This window comes from Cupressus sempervirens, chromosome 7 (genome assembly GCF_028749045.1).
Source record: "Cupressus sempervirens isolate cs-2001-9-10 chromosome 7, ASM2874904v1, whole genome shotgun sequence".
NCBI lineage: Eukaryota > Viridiplantae > Streptophyta > Pinopsida > Cupressales > Cupressaceae > Cupressus > Cupressus sempervirens.
Genome location: NC_143124.1, coordinates 692,758,467 through 692,775,966, shown reverse-complemented (window position 1 = coordinate 692,775,966; position 17,500 = coordinate 692,758,467). Strand labels below are relative to the sequence as shown.

General features: G+C 51.3%; 1 long non-coding RNA gene across 1 annotated transcript in view; it reads right to left on the bottom strand.

Moving 5' to 3' along the window:
• Positions 1-5,772: 5,772 nt before the first annotated feature.
• Positions 5,773-17,500, bottom strand: part of LOC149549088 (uncharacterized) — a 166,628-nt gene continuing 154,900 nt past the window's right edge. The window contains exon 2 of the long non-coding RNA XR_016354038.1: positions 5,773-6,893. This is a non-coding gene — a long non-coding RNA (uncharacterized LOC149549088). The remainder of the gene's footprint in view (positions 6,894-17,500) is intronic.

The following is a 17,500-nucleotide window of genomic DNA, read 5'->3' as shown; positions in this document are numbered from 1 at the left end:
TTTCCGAAATTGCGCCATCTGAGTGACAAGAAAACATGATCTAAAGGAGAGTCCAGGAATAGCACCCTCGAGGGTGGGCTTCACGCCCCTCTAATTGATTCAACGTCGGCGTCCACTGTTTCAAAATCTGACATATCCATCCGCCCTGACAGCGGCGTTGAATCAATGAGGGGGGCACGGGAGAGGCTCGCAGACACCACCTCTCCCCTTGTAGCCGCGATAGGCACGCAAAAAATTTTGCTAGAGTGCCAAGCACCCACCTCATGGCTAGAGACAAGGGCTCGCCATTAGATCAACTTCGAAATCGCTGAACAGACGCGCTGTAGAATGGCAACCGCTGCCAAGTCTCTTCCGTAGTTGCGTCGGTCGAGTGATCGAAGAAGGTGATCTAAGAGAGGGTCCAAGCACAGGCATTCGTTGGGGGATTCGACGCCGATGGCATAAATTTATGCAATACCCGAGCAAGCAACACCGGACGAAGGTGCTAGACGAGGGCTCCCATTTTAGATCGAGTTTTAAAATCACCGAGTAGACGCGGTGAGGGCTGGCAACCGCTGCCAAACCTTTTTTCGAAATTGCGCCATCTGAGTGACAAGAATACATGATCTAAAGGAGAGTCCAGGAATAGAACCCTCGAGGGTGGGCTTCATGCCCCTCTAATTGATTCAACGTCGGCGTCCACCGTTTCAAAATCCGACATTTCCATCCGCCCTGACAGCGGCGTTGAATCAATGAGGGGGGCACGGGAGAGGCTTGCGGCAACCACCTCTCCCCTTGTAGCCGCGATAGGCACGCAAAAAAGTTTTTCTAGAGCGCCAAGCACCCACCTCATGGCTAGAGACAAGGGCTCGCCATTAGATCGACTTCGAAATCGCTGAACAGACGCGCTTTAGAATGGCAACCGCTGCCAAGTCTCTTCCGCAGTTGCGTCGGTCGAGTGATCGAAGAAGGTGATCTAAGAGAGGGTCCAAGCGTAGGCATTGTCATTGGGGGATTCGCGCCGATGGCATAAATTTATGCAATACCCGAGCAACACCGGACGAAGGTGCTAGACGAGGGCTCCCGTTTTAGATCGAGTTTTAAAATCACCAAGTAGACGCGGTGAGGGCTGGCAACCGCTGCCAAACCTTTTTCTGAAATTGCACCAGCTAAGTTGACAAGAAAACATGATCTAAAGGAGAGTCCAGGAATAGCACCCTCGAGGGTGGGCTTCATGCCCCTCTAATTGATTCAACGTCGCCGTCCACCGTTTCAAAATCTGACATATCCATCCGCCCTGACAGCGGCGTTGAATCAATGAGGGGGGCACGGGAGAGGCTCACGGCAACCACCTCTCCCCTTGTAGCCGCGATAGGCACGCAAAAAATTTTGCTAGAGCGCCAAGCACCCACCTCATGGCTAGAGACAAGGGCTCGCCATTAGATCAACTTCGAAATCGCTGAACAGACGCGCTGTAGAATGGCAACCGCTGCCAAGTCTCTTCCGTAGTTGCGTCGGTCGAGTGATCGAAGAAGGTGATCTAAGAGAGGGTCCAAGCGTAGGCATTCGTTGGGGGATTTGCGCCGATGGCATAAATTTATGCAATACCCGAGCAAGCAACACCGGACGGAGGTGCTAGACGAGGGCTCCCATTTTAGATCGAGTTTTAAAATCACCGAGTAGACGCGGTGAGGGCTGGCAACCGCTGCCAAACCTTTTTCCGAAATTGCGCCATCTGAGTGACAAGAATACATGATCTAAAGGAGAGTCCAGGAATAGCACGCTCGAGGGTGGGCTTCATGCCCCTCTAATTGATTCAACGTCGGCGTCCACCGTTTCAAAATCTGACATATCCATCCGCCTTGACACCGGCGTTGAATCAATGAGGGGGGCACGGGAGAGGCTCGCGGCAACCACCTCTCCTATATAAGCTGTCACGGGGCTAGATTCTTACCTCGTGCGGCACTGGCAATCTCCCCCAGATGGGACAATCCCAGACTACGCCTGTCTCCTTACTCCCTTAGCTCAGCTCCTGCATACACTCTGTCAGCACAATACAAAATATCTTTGCACAGCGGAATATAACTCGACACACAATGAACACAGTATTTTCGGGTAACAAGTAGCTTTATTGATTATCACAAGTGGCCCTTGGCCCGTGTTACATCAAACTCAACAGTATTGTTGATCACTACCCGAGTGCTCACCCTGGCACCCAATACAAGTTCCCACCCCTAGTTGTGCATCCACTCTTAGAACACTGGCACAACCATATGCACCTCACCCAACCTTGGCTGTTGCTCTTCACGTAGATTCCACACCCCCAACACCCTGTGTCGTTGGAACTTGCCGAAGCAACCCTGAATCTCTCTTGACTCCTGGCTGACTTACACGGATAGGACCCAGGCCTCCCCCAGTTGGGGAGCCCAAGTCAAACTGGCTCTTAGCACTTCACTATCTCTACTCTGCTTCACATCACCACACTGCAATCTTTGAACACTCTGCTCGTTGATAGCTGTTGTGTGCCTCCTTGCATCTCTGCACCATGACAGTTCGCTTTGGAGAATAAAAGCAATCACGTAGACGTTCGTTTCAGAACGGTCGGGGTACTCTTCTTCCCCCTATAATAGTTATAAGTGCCCAGCCCACTTCGCAATAGAAATGGTCCGTACAGTCGGCAAACCGCTTAAAGACCCTGTCTCAACCGAGGGACTACATTTCCCCTTATGCGAATCATCCACCCCTTACATCCTCCCCCACTTAAAATAGGCGACGTCCCTGACGCCGGCAACACTGCCTATGCAACGCTGCAGAGGTACCCAGCTCCAAGCTGGATGGCTTAAAGAGGTAAGCTGGAGTCTCTGTTAAGAAACTCCAACACTTTGTCTTCATATTTCCACATGTTCTCAGCTCGTTCCCAAGTTGCTTCCACCCTGGTCTGGCCCTGCCAATGAACCAAGAATTCTCTCCACTTTCTGTTACCATATCCCCGATTCCTAACAGCAATCACCTCCTCCACTTCCAACCCTGGTCTGTCCTTGACAAACGCTGGCCCTCGTGTCGGAACATTCCTGCTGTCGTCCACCATATCCTGATGATACGGACGGAGTTGGCTGACATGGAACACATTATGAACCCTCATGTGGTTTGGCAACTTCAGCTTGTATGCCACCTTTCCTATCTTTTCAACAATTGAAAAAGGCCCATCATAGCGCCTTCCCAATGCTGTACTCAATCCCTTGGGTGGTTTGAACTGAACCGGATCCATCTTCAAAAAGACCCTGTCACCCACTTTGAAATCCACACTCATCCTCCCTGAGTCTGCATAGTGCTTCATTCGTTCAGCAGCCTTGACCAAATTATGCCTTGCAAGATCCACCTGGTCATGCGACTCCTGCAACCTTTTTCTCGCATCTGGACTTTCTCCTATGTATCCACTCAAAACAGTATGAGGAGTCAGTGGTTGCTGGCCTGTTGCCAACTCAAATGGTGAGAACTGACTCGATGCACTTTTCTGCATGTTGTAGCTAAAATGAGCTGAGTCCAATAGCCTTGGCTAATTGGATTGGTCCGACCAAACAAAGTGCCTCAGATAGTCTTCCAGAATCCCATTGATCCTTTCCGTCTGTCCATCTATCTCCGGGTGATGACTCGTTGACATGAGTAACTTTGTCCCAATCAGTTTGAACAACTCTTTCCAAAATGTGCTGGTGAACCTTGCGTCCCGATCACTGATGATACTCAATGGAACACCCCAATACTTCACCACATTCTTGAAAAAGTAGTCCGCAGCATCCTCCGCCTTACATGGTGCCTTGCACGCTACAAATGTGGCATACTTGGAGAATCTGTCAACCACAACCATAATACTTGTATACCCGTTCACATCAGGCAACCCTGTGATGAAATCCATGCTTACACTTGCCCATGGTCTTACTGGAATGGGAAGCGGCTGCAACAAACCTCCTGGAGGTCTGGTCACCGCCTTGTCCTGCTGACAGATGAGACAACTTCTGACATACTCATCTACATCCTTTCTCATATTCTGCCAGTAGAACCCTCTTTCAAGCAATGCAAGGGTCCTCTTCTGCCCTGGATGCCCTACCCAAGGACTATCATGACATTCATGTAGGACTTCCCTCCTTACATTCCTCCACTTGGGAAGGTAGACTCGATCCTGGGTAAAGACCAATAACCCATCTTGAATACTGAACTTGCGAGTTCTACCCTCTGATGCTTGCTTGAACAATTCAGCTGCCTGAGGATCCATTTGATATCCTTCCTTGATTGTCCTCATGACCTCCTCGGATAATGTCACACGGCTAGCCCCTGGCTGAGCCCCTTGATCCTCCCCAATAGCAACTAACTGTCCCTTTCGACTTAGAGCATCCGCCACCACATTCTGTTTTCCTGGATTATACAGGATCTCAAAGTCGAACTCTGCCAGAAACTCTTGCCATCTGGCCTGCTTCGGTGTCAACTTGGCTTGAGTCTTGAAATAAGTCGAGGAGACGTTGTCTGTTTTCACAATGAACTGTGTCCCCAAGAGATAATGTCTCCAAGTCCTGAGACAATGTATGATGCCTGTCATCTCTTTCTCATGGGCAGGATAATTTTTCTCCCTGTCCTGCAACTTCCTTGACTCATATGCAACGGGATGTCCATTTTGCATTAACACTCCCCCAACTGCATAATCCGAAGCGTCACATTGGACTTCAAATGATCCTGTGAAATCAGGCAGTGCCAACACTGGTGAAGAATTGAGCTTCTCCTTCAATCCGTCGAATGCATTCTGACACTTCTCTGACCACCACCATTTTCTATCCTTCTTCAGGAGATCTGTCAAAGGGGCCGCAAGCTTAGAATACCCTTCAACAAACTTCCTGTAGTAGTTTGCCAAACCCAGAAACTGCCTCACTTCATGAACATTGTTCAAGGGTTCCAAATCCCTGATGGCTTGCAATTTCTCTGGATCTGGACGAAACAGACCGTGGCCCACTATATGACCCAAGAAGTGCACCTCTTCTTGAGCAAAGGAACACTTTTCCTTCTTCACATATAGTTTGTGCTCCCTGAGCAACTCAAAAACTTCTGCTAGATGTTGCTTGTGTTCCTCCATATTCTTGCTGTATACCAGGATGTCATCCAAATACACCACCACAGACTTATCCAATAGAGGGCGAAACACATCGTTCATGAGTGTGCAAAATGTTGCTGGCGCGTTGCATAGCCCAAAGGGCATCACCATGAACTCGTATGACCCATACCTTGTCACACATGCAACTTTCTCTTCATCCCCTGCAGCAATCCTCACTTGATAATAGCCCTGCTTCAGATCAAGCTTGCTGAACACCCTCGCTCCTGATAAGCGATCAAAACAATCTGCAATGAGTGGGAGGGGATACTTATTCTTGATGGTTAACTTATTTAGAGCTCTGAAGTCGATGCATAACCTCAATGTTCCATCCTTCTTCTTTTGAAACAACACAGGAGCTCCATACGGAGAACGGGATGGTCTGATATACCCCGCCTCAAGCAATTCTTCCAACTGCTTCTTAAGTTCGACCATCTCAGGCCCTGACAACCGATATGGTGCCTGAGCAAGAGGCCTTGCCCCCGGTATCAACTTGATCTTATGATCTATAGCTCTTCTGATAGGGAGTTGTGTGGGCAACTTAGCTGGCATTAGAAATTAGCGAACACACCGACATCTGCCTTAAAAATCCAAATCCTTTAAAATTCCTACCAAACAGCCATTCACGACCCAATTTTTTATGAGGTCGGCAGAGGAGCAAAAGATTGTCATCGGTTAGGAGATGTGAGTTCATGGAGCCGAGGGACTGAAATGGTCATCGAGCTCATCCGATCAACTGGATGAATTTCACCTTGAAGGGGCCCAATCCAAAAGTTTCGGAGGTCATCTCCTGGAACTCTCGAGAACAAGGCCCATCTTACATGCAAACTCTGCTACTGCGCAAACATAGGTTGCAATTAAAGAGAAATTGCGAGGCCGTCACAATGGCCCGAGGCCAATGGCTCCGACTAAGTCAATTTTCTCTTGCAATCACCATGCCGCCGTTCACAGAGAGATCTCCCCATTCACTTGTGACGCGACGCACAATCCAAGTGCTAGACGCGAGCTCGCCCTTGAAAGAAAGACCACTTTCCAAGACATCCCCCATTCACTTGTGACGCGACGCACAACCCAAGTGCTAGACGCGAGCTCGCCCTTGAAAGAAACACCACTTTCCAAGACATCCCCCGATGACACTTTGGAACGACAACCGCTGTCGAACCATTCCCAATGTTGTGCCAATCGAGTTGGCACAGAGGCGACCTTAGGGAGCTCCCGCGTAGCAATCGGGATGTGCTTTCATACCCATCTCTCACAAAAACCAATCTTAGCTGTGAACAAATTTCGCCGCAATGACACCATTGGAACGACGACCGCTGTCGAACAACTCCCGCATTTGTGCCCCGATGGAGTGAGAAAGAATAGCAACTTTGGGGAGCCGCGCATCGCAAACGGGCTGCTGCTTCATTCCGCTCTTATATATAGATCCGATGTCGTTGATTTCGTTTGGAATCCGAGGCTGCATTCGTCCTTGCTCACACAAGCAATGGCTCTTCTCATCGAATGGCCACGGGGAGCTTCCGATCACAAAGGCTCCCTTGTCACTCGTGACGCGCAGCCCAACTGCTTTCCGAAATTGCGCCAGCTGAGTGACAAGAAAACATGATCTAAAGGAGAGTCAAGGAATAGCACCTCGAGGGTGGGCTTCATGCCCCTCCAATTGATTCAACGTCGGCGTCCACCGTTTCAAAATCTGACATTTCCATCCGCCTTGACACCGCCGTTGAATCAATGAGAGGGGCACGGGAGAGGTTCGCGGCAACAACCTCTCCTATATAAGCTATTAGTGCGAGGCTCGCTCTGCATTAGAAATTAGCGAACACGCCGACATCCGCCATAAAAATCCAAATCGTTGAAAATTCTGACCAAATAGCCATCCACGACCCAATTTATTATGAGGTCGTCTAAGGAGCAAAAGATTGTCATCGGTTAGGAGATGTGAATTCATGGAGCCAAGGGACTGAAATGGTCATCGAGCTCATCCGATCAACTGGATGAATTTCACCTTGAAGGGGCCCAATCCAAAAGTTCCGAAGGTCATCTCCTGGAACTCTCAAGAACAAGGACCGTCTTACTTGCAAACTCTGCTACTGCGCAAACATAGGTTGCAATTAAAGAGAAATTGCCAAGCCATCACAGTGGCCCGAGGCCAATGCTCTGACTAAGTCAATTTTCTCTTGCAATCACCATGCCGCCGTTCACAGAGAGATCTCCCCATTCACTTGCGACGCGATGCACAATCCAAGTGATAGACGCGAGCTCGCCCTTGAAAGGCCAGCCCACTTTTTGAGACATCCCCCGATGACACATTGGAACGACAACCGCTGTCGAACCATTCCCAATGTTGTGCCGATCGAGTTGGCACAGAGGCGACCTTAGGGAGCTCCCGCGTAGCAATCGGGATGTGCTTTCGTACCCATCTCTCACAAAAACCAATCTTAGCTGTGAACAAATTTAGAATCCAAGGCTCGTATCCATCGATATCGTCGGCACTGGGTCTATATATTCAAAGGCCACGGAGAGGTTCCGATAAGAGAAGCTCCCCTGTGCTCGCTCGCACAAACATCCCAAATGCTAGACACAAGCTCCCGCCCTTAGCATCGCTCTCCAGATCGCCGCAATGACACATTGGAACGACAACTGCTGTCGAACAACTCCCGAATTTGTGCCGATGGAGTGAGAGAGACGAGCAACTTTGGGGAGCCGCGCATGGCAAACGGGCTGCTGCTTCATTCCGCTCTTATATATAGATCCGATGTCGTTGATTTCCTTTGGAATCCGAGGCTGCATTCGTCCTTGCTCGCACAAGCAATGGCTCTTCTCATCGAATGGTCACGGGGAGCTTCTGATTACAAAGGCTCCCTTGTCACCCGTGATGCGCAGCCCAACTGCTAGACGACGACTCGCCCTTCAGATCGCTGCCCAGGCAACCACCACAACGGCACCATTGGAACGACAACCGCTGCCGAACCATTCCAAAAATTTTTTGCCAAAGAAGTTGTTGCAAAGAGAATGACTCTGGGGAGAGAGCCCTCGCATAGCAAAATCGGGATGGCTTCACGGTAGCTGGATGGGATTTGAATTCATGGAGCCAAGGGAGTGAAATGGTCATCGAGCTCATCCGATCAACTGGATGAATTTCACCTTGAAGGGGCCCAATCCAAAAGTTCCGGAGGTCATCTCCTGGAACTGTCAAGAACAAAGGCCAATCTTACATGCAAACTCTGCTACTGCGCAAACATAGCTTGCAATTATAGAGAAATTGCAAGGCCATCACAATGGCCCGAGGCCAATGCTCCGACTACTAAGTCAATTTTCTCTTGCAATCACCATGCCGCCGTTCACAGAGAGATCTCCCCATTCACTTGTGACGACACACAATCCTAGTGCTAGACGCGATCTAGCCCTTGAAAGGCCGCGTTCCAAGACATCCCGATGACACATTGGAACGACAACCGCTGTCGGACCATTCCCAATGTTGTGCCGATCGAGTTGGCACAGAGGCGATCTTAGGGAGCTCCCGCGAATCGATCGAGAAGTGCTTTCGTACCCATCTCTCACAAAAACCAATGTTAGCTGGCTGAACAATTTTAGAATCCAAGGCTCGTATCCATCGATATCGTCGGCACTGGGTCTATATTCAAAGGCCACGGAGAGGTTCCGATAAGAGAAGCTCCCCTGCTCTCTTGCACAAACATCCCCAAATGCTAGGCGCAAGCTTCGGCCCTTAGCATCGCTCTCCAGATCACCGCAATGACACATTGGAACGAAAACCGCTGTCGAACAACTCCCGAATTTGTGCCGATGGAGTGAGAAAGAAGAGCCAGATCGGGTCGACGAAAACGGCTAAGCCAGATCAGGTCGGCCACCATTTTTCGCCGAGAGCTTTCGATATTAAAGCTCCCATGTAGCAGCGATAAGTACACCATGATAAAATTTCTAGAGCGCCGAGCACCCATAGCAAATTGCCATTATACCAAGCAACGCCGGAGTGCTAGACAAGGGCTCACGTTTAGATCAAGTTTTAAAATCACCAAAAAGACACGCCATGGATCAGCAATCGCTGCCTCACCTTTTCCAAAATTGAGTCATCGGAAAACATGATCTAAAGGAGAGCCGAGGAAAAGCACTGAGATCGCTTCATGCCCCTTTCATTCATTCAACATCAGCATACACCGTTTGAAAACCCAACAATCTGATCTGCCTAAACACCAATGTTGAATCAATGAAAGGGGCATGGGAGAGGCTCGCGGCAACAACCTCTCCTATATAAGCTATTAGTGCGAGGCTCGCTCTGCATTAGAAATCTGCGATAGCGCGGACAAAAACCTTAAAAATCTAATTCAATGAAAAATGTGACCAAACAGCCATCCACGACACCGTTTTTGGAGCTCGCCCAGATCGGCTCGGCCAGCATGGTGACTTGCTGACTCGGTGAGAGTACTTCGAACTGTCAAGAACAAAGGCCAATCTAACATGCAAACTCTGCTACTGCGCAAACATAGCTTGCAATTATAGAGAAATTGCAAGGCCGTCACAATGGCCCGAGGCCAATGCTCCGACTACTAAGTTGATTTTCTCTTGCAATCGCCATGCCGCCATTCACAGAGAGATCTCCCCATTCACTTGTGACGACACACAATCCAAGTGCTAGACGCGAGCTCGCCCTTGAAAGGCCGCGTTCCAAGACATCCCGATGACACATTGGAACGACAACCACTGTCGAACCATTCCCAATGTTGTGCTGATAGAGTTGGCACAGAGGCGATCTTAGGGAACTCCCGCGTATCGATCGGGAAGTGCTTTCGTACCCATCTCTCACAAAAACCAATGTTAGCTGAACAATTTTATAATCCAAGGCTCGTATCCATCGATATCGTCGGCACTGGGTCTATATTCAAAGGCCACGGAGAGGTTCCGATAAGAGAAGCTCCCCTGCTCGCTTGCACAAACATCCCCAAATGCTAGACGCAAGCTCCCGCACTTAGCATCGCTCTCCAGATCACTGCAATGACACATTGGAACGACAACCACTGTCGAACAACTCCCGAATTTGTGCCGATGGAGTGAGAAACGAGAGCCAGATCGGGTCGACAAAAACGGCTAAGCCAGATCGGGTCCGCTAGCATGGCTCGGCCACCATTTTTCGCCGAGAGCTTTCGATATTAAAGCTCCCATGTAGCCGCGATAAGTACACCATGACAAATTGCTAGAGCGCCGAGCACCCATAGCAAATTGCCATTATACCAAGCCACGCCGGAGTGCTAGACAAAGGCTCACGTTTAGATCAAGTTTTAAAACCACCAAAAACACACGCCATGGATCGGCAACCGCTGCCTCACCTTTTCCAAAATTGAGTCATCGGAAAACATGATCTAAAGGAGAGCCGAGGAAAAGCACTGAGATCGCTTCATGCCCCTTTCATTCATTCAACATCAGCATACACCGTTTGAAAAGCCAACAATCCGATCCGCCTAGACACCAATGTTGAATCAATGAAAGGGGCATGGGAGAGGCTCGCGGCAACAACCTCTCCTATATAAGCTATTAGTGCGAGGCTCGCTCTGCATTAGAAATCTGCGACAGCGCGGACAACTCCCTTAAAAATCCAATTCAATGAAAAATGTGACCAAACAGCCATCCACGACACCGTTTTTGGAGCTCGCCCAGATCGGCTCGGCCAGAATGGCTCGCCCAGATCGGCTCGGCCAGCATGGCTCGCCCAGCCTTGGTGAGAGTACTTCGAACTGTCAAGAACAAAGGCCAATCTAACGTGCAAACTCTGCTACTGCGCAAACATAGGTTGCAATTATAGAGAAATTGCAAGGCCGTCACAATGGCCCGAGGCCAATGCTCTGACTACTAAGTCAATTTTCGCTTGCAATCGCCATGCCGCCGTTCACAGAGAGATCTCCCCAATCACTTGTGACGACGCACAATCCAAGTGCTAGACGCGAGCTCGCCCTTGAAAGGCTGCGTTCCAAGACATCCCGATGACACATTGGAACGACAACCGCTGTCAAACCATTCCCAATGTTGTGCCGATCGAGTTGGCACAGAGGCGACCAAACAGCCATCCACGACACCATTTTTGGAGCTCGGCCAGATCGGCTCGGCCAGAACGGCTCGCCCAGATCGGCTCGGCCAGCATGGCTCGGCCAGAACGGCTCGGCCAGCATGGCTCGGCCAGAACGGCTCGCCCAGATCGGCTCGGCCAGCATGGCTCGGCCAGAACGGCTCGCCCAGATTGGCTCGCCCAGATCGGCTCGGCCAGAACGGCTCGGCCAGAACGGCTCGCCCAGATCGGCTCGGCCAGCATGGCTCGGCCAAAACGGCTCGGCCAGAATGGCTCGCCCAGATCGGCTCGGCCAGCATGGCTCGCCCAGCCTTGGTGAGAGTACTTGGAACCGTCAAGAACAAAGCCCAATCATACATGCAAACTCTGCTACTGCGCAAACATAGGTTGCAATTATAGAGAAATTGCAAGGCCGTCACAATGGCCCGATGCCAATGCTCCGACTACTAAGTCAATTTTCTCTTGCAATCGCCATGCCGCCGTTCACAAAGAGATCTCCCCATTCACTTGTGACGAAGCACATTCCAAGTGCTAGACGCGAGCTCGCCCTTGGAAGGCCGCGTTCCAAGACATCCCGATGACACATTGGAACGACAACCGCTGTCAAACCATTCCCAATGTTGTGCCGATCGAGTTGGCACAGAGGCGACCAAAAAGCCATCCACGACACCGTTTTTGGAGCTCGGCCAGATCGGCTCGGCTAGAACGGCTCGCCCAGATCGGCTCGGCCAGCATGGCTCGGCCAGAATGGCTCGCCCAGATCGGCTCGGCCAGCATGGCTCGGCCACAACGGCTCGCCCAGATCGGCTCAGCCAGAACGGGTCGCCCAGATCGGCTCGGCCAGAATGGCTCGCCCAGATCGGCTCGGCCAGCATGGCTTGCCCAGAACGGCTCGGCAGGATCGGGTCGGCCAGAATGGCTCGCCCAGATCGGCTCGGCTAGCATGGCTCGGCCAGAACGGCTCGGCCAGATCGGGACGATGACTTGATGAACGGACTTAGAGATTCGACTTGGTGGGCCGACCTGGCGGGGTGACTTGATGAACGCACTTGAAGGGTCGACTTGGTGGGGTGACTCTATGAACGGACCTAAAGAGTTGACTTGGTGAGAGTACTTGGCGGGGTGACTCGATGAAAGGACTTAAAGAGTCGACTTGGTGAGAGTACTTGGTGGGGCGACTTGATGAACGCACTTGAAGAATCGACTTGGTTAGAGTACTTGGTGGGGCGACTTGATGAACGGACTCAAAGAGTCGACTTGGTGAGAGTACCTGGTGGCTCGACTTGATGAGCAGACTTAAAGAGTCAACTTGGTGAGAGTACTTGGCGGGGTGAACTGATGAACGAACATAAAGAGTCGGCTTGGTGGGAGTACTTGGTGGGCCGACCTGGTGGGGTGACTTTATGGACGGACTTAAAGAGTCGACTTGGTTAGATTACTTGTTCTGGTGACTTGATGAACGGACTTCGAGAGTCGACTTGGTGGGGTGACTTGATGAAAGGACTTAAAGGGTCGACTTGGTGAGAGTACTTGGCGGGGCGACTTGATGAACGGACTTAAAGGGTCGACCTGGCGAGGTGACTTGATGAACGGACCTAAAGAGTTGACTTGGTGAGAGTACTTGGCGGGGTGAACTGATGAACGGACTTAAAGAGTCGACTTGGTGGGAGTACTTGGTGGGCCGACTTGATGAACGGACTTATAGAGTCGACTTGGTGAGAGTAGTTGTTCTGGTGACTTGATGAACGGACTTAAAGAGTCGGCTTGGCGGGGTGACTTGATGAAAGGACTTGAAGAGCCGACTTGGTGGGGTGACTCGATGAACAAACTTAGAGGGTCAACTTTGCGGGGTGACTTGATGAACGGACCTAAAGAGTTGACTTAGTGAGAGTACTCGGTGGGGTGACCTGATGAACAGACTTAGAGAGTCGACTTGGTGAGAGTCCTTGGTGGGCCGACCTGCTTGGGTGACTTCGTGAACTGACTTAAAGAGTCGACTTGGTGGGAGTACTTGGTGGGGTGACTTGATGAACGGACTTCAAGGGTCGACTTGGCGAGGTGACTTGATGAACGGTCCTAAAGAGTTGACTTGGTGAGAGTACTTGGTGTGGTGACTTGATGAAAAGACTTAAAGAGTCGAATTGGTGAGAGTACTTGGTGGGGTGACTTGATGAACGCACTTGAAGGGTCGACTTGGTGGGGTGACTTTATGAACGGACCTAAAGAGTTGACGTGGTGAGAGTGCTTGGTGGGGTGACTTGATGAACATAGTTAAAGAGTCGACTTGGTGAGAGTAGTTGGTCGGGTGACTTGATGAACGCACTTGAAGAATCGACTTGGTTAGAGTACTTGGTGGGGTGACTTGATGAACGGACTTAAAGATTCGACTTGGTGGGCCGACCTGGCGGGGTGACATGATGAACGGACTTAGAGAGTCGACTTGGTGAGAGTACTTGGTGGGCCGACCTGGCCGGGCGACTTGATGAACAAACTTAAAGAGTCGACTTGGTGAGAGTACCCGGTGGGCTGACCTGGTCACGTGACTTGATGAACGGACTTAAAGAGTCGACTTGGTGGGCTGACTTGGCCGGGTGACTTGATGAACGAACTTAAAGGGTCGACTTGGTGGGTCGAACTAGCGGGGTGACTTGGTGAGAGTACTTGGTGGGCTGACCTGGCAGGGTGACTTGATGAACGAACTTAGAGAGTCGACTTTGTGAGAGTACTTGGTGGGTCGAACTGGCGGGGTGACTTGATGAACGAACTTAAAGAGTCGACCTGGTGAGAGAACTTGGTGGGCCGAGCTGGCGGGGTGAATTGATGAACGAACCTAAAGAGTCGACTTTGTGAGAGTACTTGGTGGGCCGACCTGGCGGGGTGAGTTGATGATCGAACTTAAAGGGTCGACTTGGTGAGAGTACTTGGTGGGCCGACCTGGCAGGGCGACTTGATGAACGAACTTAAAGAGTCGACTTGGTGAGAGTACTCGGTGGGGTGACCTGATGAACAAACCTAAAGAGTCGACCTGGTGAGAGTACTTGGTGGGCCGACCTGGCGGGGTGACTTGGTGAGCAAACTTAAAGAGTCGACTTGGTGAGAGTAGTTGGTGGGCTGACCTGGCGGGGTGACTTGATGAACGAACTTAAAGAGTCGACCTGGTGGGCCGACTTGGCAGAGTGACTTCATGAACGAACTTAAAGAGTCCACTCGGTGGGCCGACCTGATGGGGTGAATTGATGAACGAACTTAAAGAGTCGACTTGGAGAGAGTAATTTGTGGGCTGACCTGGCGGGGTGACTTGATGAATGAACTTAAAGAGTCGACTTGGTGGGGTGACTTGATGAACACACTTGAAGGGTCGACTTGGTGGGGTGACTCTATGAACGGACCTAAAGAGTTGACTTGGTGAGAGTACTTGGTGGGGTGACTCGATGAAAGGACTTAAAGAGTCGACTTGGTGAGAGTACTTGGTGGCTCAACTTTATGAGAAGACTTAAAGAGTCCACTTGGTGAGAGTGGGCCTAACGGGGCGATGTGGTGAGTGGGCCTAACGGGGCGAGTTGGTGGGGCGACTTGGTGAGTGTTATTAGAGAGCCGACGTGGTGAGGCGACTCAGCGAGTTGGTTCGTTGAGATGACATGGTGAGCTGACTTGGCGAGTCGACCCGGCGAGCGAACTTAAAGAGTGGACTTGGCAACGTACTCGAGTCGACTTGGTGAGGCGACCCGACGAGCGGGCTCAAAGAGTCAACATGGTGAGGCGACTCATTGAGTCAACATGGTGAGGTGACTCATGGTGAGGAGCTATCCTTGAGGCGACTTGGTGGGCCTACTTGATTAGTCGACTTGGTGAGCCGACCTGACGAGCTGACACGGTGAGCGGGCTTGAAGAGGCGATGACTTGGTGGGGTAACTCGGCAAGCCAACTTATCGAGGCGAGATGGTTAGTCGACTTGGTGAGCTGACTTGGTGAGCGCACTTAAAGAGTCAACTTCGTGAGGTGACTCGGCGAGTTAGCCCGCTGATGCGACTTGGGCGGGCCGACCTGGCGAACGAACTTAAAGAGGCGACTTGGGCGGGCTGACCTGGCGAGCGAACTTAAAGAGTTGACTTGGCAACGTACTTGAACAACCGACTTGGTGAGCTGACACGGTGAGTGGGCTTAGAGAAGCAACTCGGCGGGGCGACTTGATGAACGGACTTAAAGGGTCGACTTGGCGGGGTGACTTGATGAACGGACCTAAAGAGTTGACTTGGTGAGAGTACTTGGCAGGGTGAACTGATGAACGAACTTAAAGAGTCGACTTGGTGGGAGTACTTGGTGGGCCGACTTGATGAACGGACTTATAGAGTCGACTTGGTGAGAGTAGTTGTTCTGGTGACTTGATGAACGGACTTAAAGAGTCGGCTTGGCGGGGTGACTTGATGAAAGGACTTAAACAGTCGACTTGGCCGGGTGACTCGATGAACGAACTTAGAGGGTCGACTTTGCGGGGTGACTTGATGAACAGACCTAAACAGTTGACTTGGTGAGAGTACTTGGTTGGGTGACTCGATGAAAGGACTTAAAGAGTCAACTTGGTGAGAGTACTTGGTGGCTCGACTTTATGAGCAGACTTAAAGAGTCCACTTGGTGAGAGTGGGCCTAACGGGGCGATGTGGTGAGTGGGCCTAACGCGGCGAGTTGGTGGGGCGACTTGGCGAGTGGTATTAGAGAGCCGACGTGGTGAGGAGACTCGGCGAGTTGGTTCGTTGAGATGACATGGTGAGCTGACTTGGCAAGTCGACCCGGCGAGCGAACTTAAAGAGGCGACTTGGCAACGTACTCGAGTCGACTTGGTGAGGCGACCCGGTGAGCGGGCTCAAAGAGTCAACATGGTGAGGTGACTCATTGAGTCAACATGTTGAGGCGAGTCATGGTGAGGAGCTATCCTTGAGGCGACTTGGTGGGCCTACTTGATTAGTCGACTTGGTGAGCCGACCTGACGAGCTGATACGGTGAGCGGGCTTAAAGAGGCGACGACTTGGTGGGGTAACTCGGCAAGCCAACTTATCGAGGCAAGATGGTGAGTCGACTTGGTGAGCTGACTTGGTGAGCGCACTTAAAGAGTCAACTTCGTGAGGTGACTCGGCGAGTTAGCCCGCTGATGCGACTTGGGCGGGCCGACCTGGCGAATGAACTTAAAGAGGCGACTTGGGCGGGCTGACCTGGTGAGCGAACTTAAAGAGTTGACTTGGCAACGTACTTGAACAACCGACTTGGTGAGCTGACACGGTGAGTGGGCTTAGAGAAGCAACTCGGCGGGGCGACTTGATGAACGGACTTAAAGGGTCGACTTGGCGGGGTGACTTGATGAACGGACCTAAAGAGTTGACTTGGTGAGAGTACTTGGCGGGGTGAACTGATGAACGGACTTAAAGAGTCGACTTGGTGGGAGTACTTGGTGGGCCGACTTGATGAACGGACTTATAGAGTCGACTTGGTGAGAGTAGTTGTTCTGGTGACTTGATGAACGGACTTAAAGAGTCAGCTTGGCGGGGTGACTTGATGAAAGGACTTAAACAGTCGACTTGGTCGGGTGACTCGATGAACGAACTTAGAGGGTTGACTTTGCGGGGTGACTTGATGAACGGACCTAAAGAGTTGACTTGGTGAGAGTACTCGGTGGGGTGACTCGATGAAAGGACTTAAAGAGTCGACTTGGTGAGAGTACTTGGTGGCTCGACTTTATGAGCAGACTTAAAGTGTCCACTTGGTGAGAGTGGGCCTAACGGGGTGATGTGGTGAGTGGGCCTAACGGGGCGAGTTGGTGGGGTGACTTGGCGAGTGGTATTAGAGAGCCGACATGGTGAGGCGACTCGGCGAGTTGGTTCGTTGAGATGACATGGTGAGCTGACTTGGCGAGTCGACCTGGCGAGCGAACTTAAAGAGTGGACTTTGCAACGTACTCGAGTCGACTTGGTGAGGCGACCCGGCGAGCGGGCTCAAAGAGTCACCATGGTGAGGCAACTCATTGAGTGAACATGGTGAGGCGACTCATGGTGAGGAGCTATCCTTGAGGCGACTTGGTGGGCCTACTTGATTAGTCGACTTGGTGAGCTGACCTGACGAGCTGACACGGTGAGCAGGCTTAAAGAGGCGACGACTTGGTGGGGTAACTCGGCAAGCCAACTTATCGAGGCGAGATGGTGAGTCGACTTGGTGAGCTGACTTGGTGAGCGCACTTAAAGAGTCAACTTCGTGAGGTGACTCGGCGAGTTAGCCCGCTGATGCGACTTGGGCGGGCCGACCTGGCGAACGAACTTAAAGAG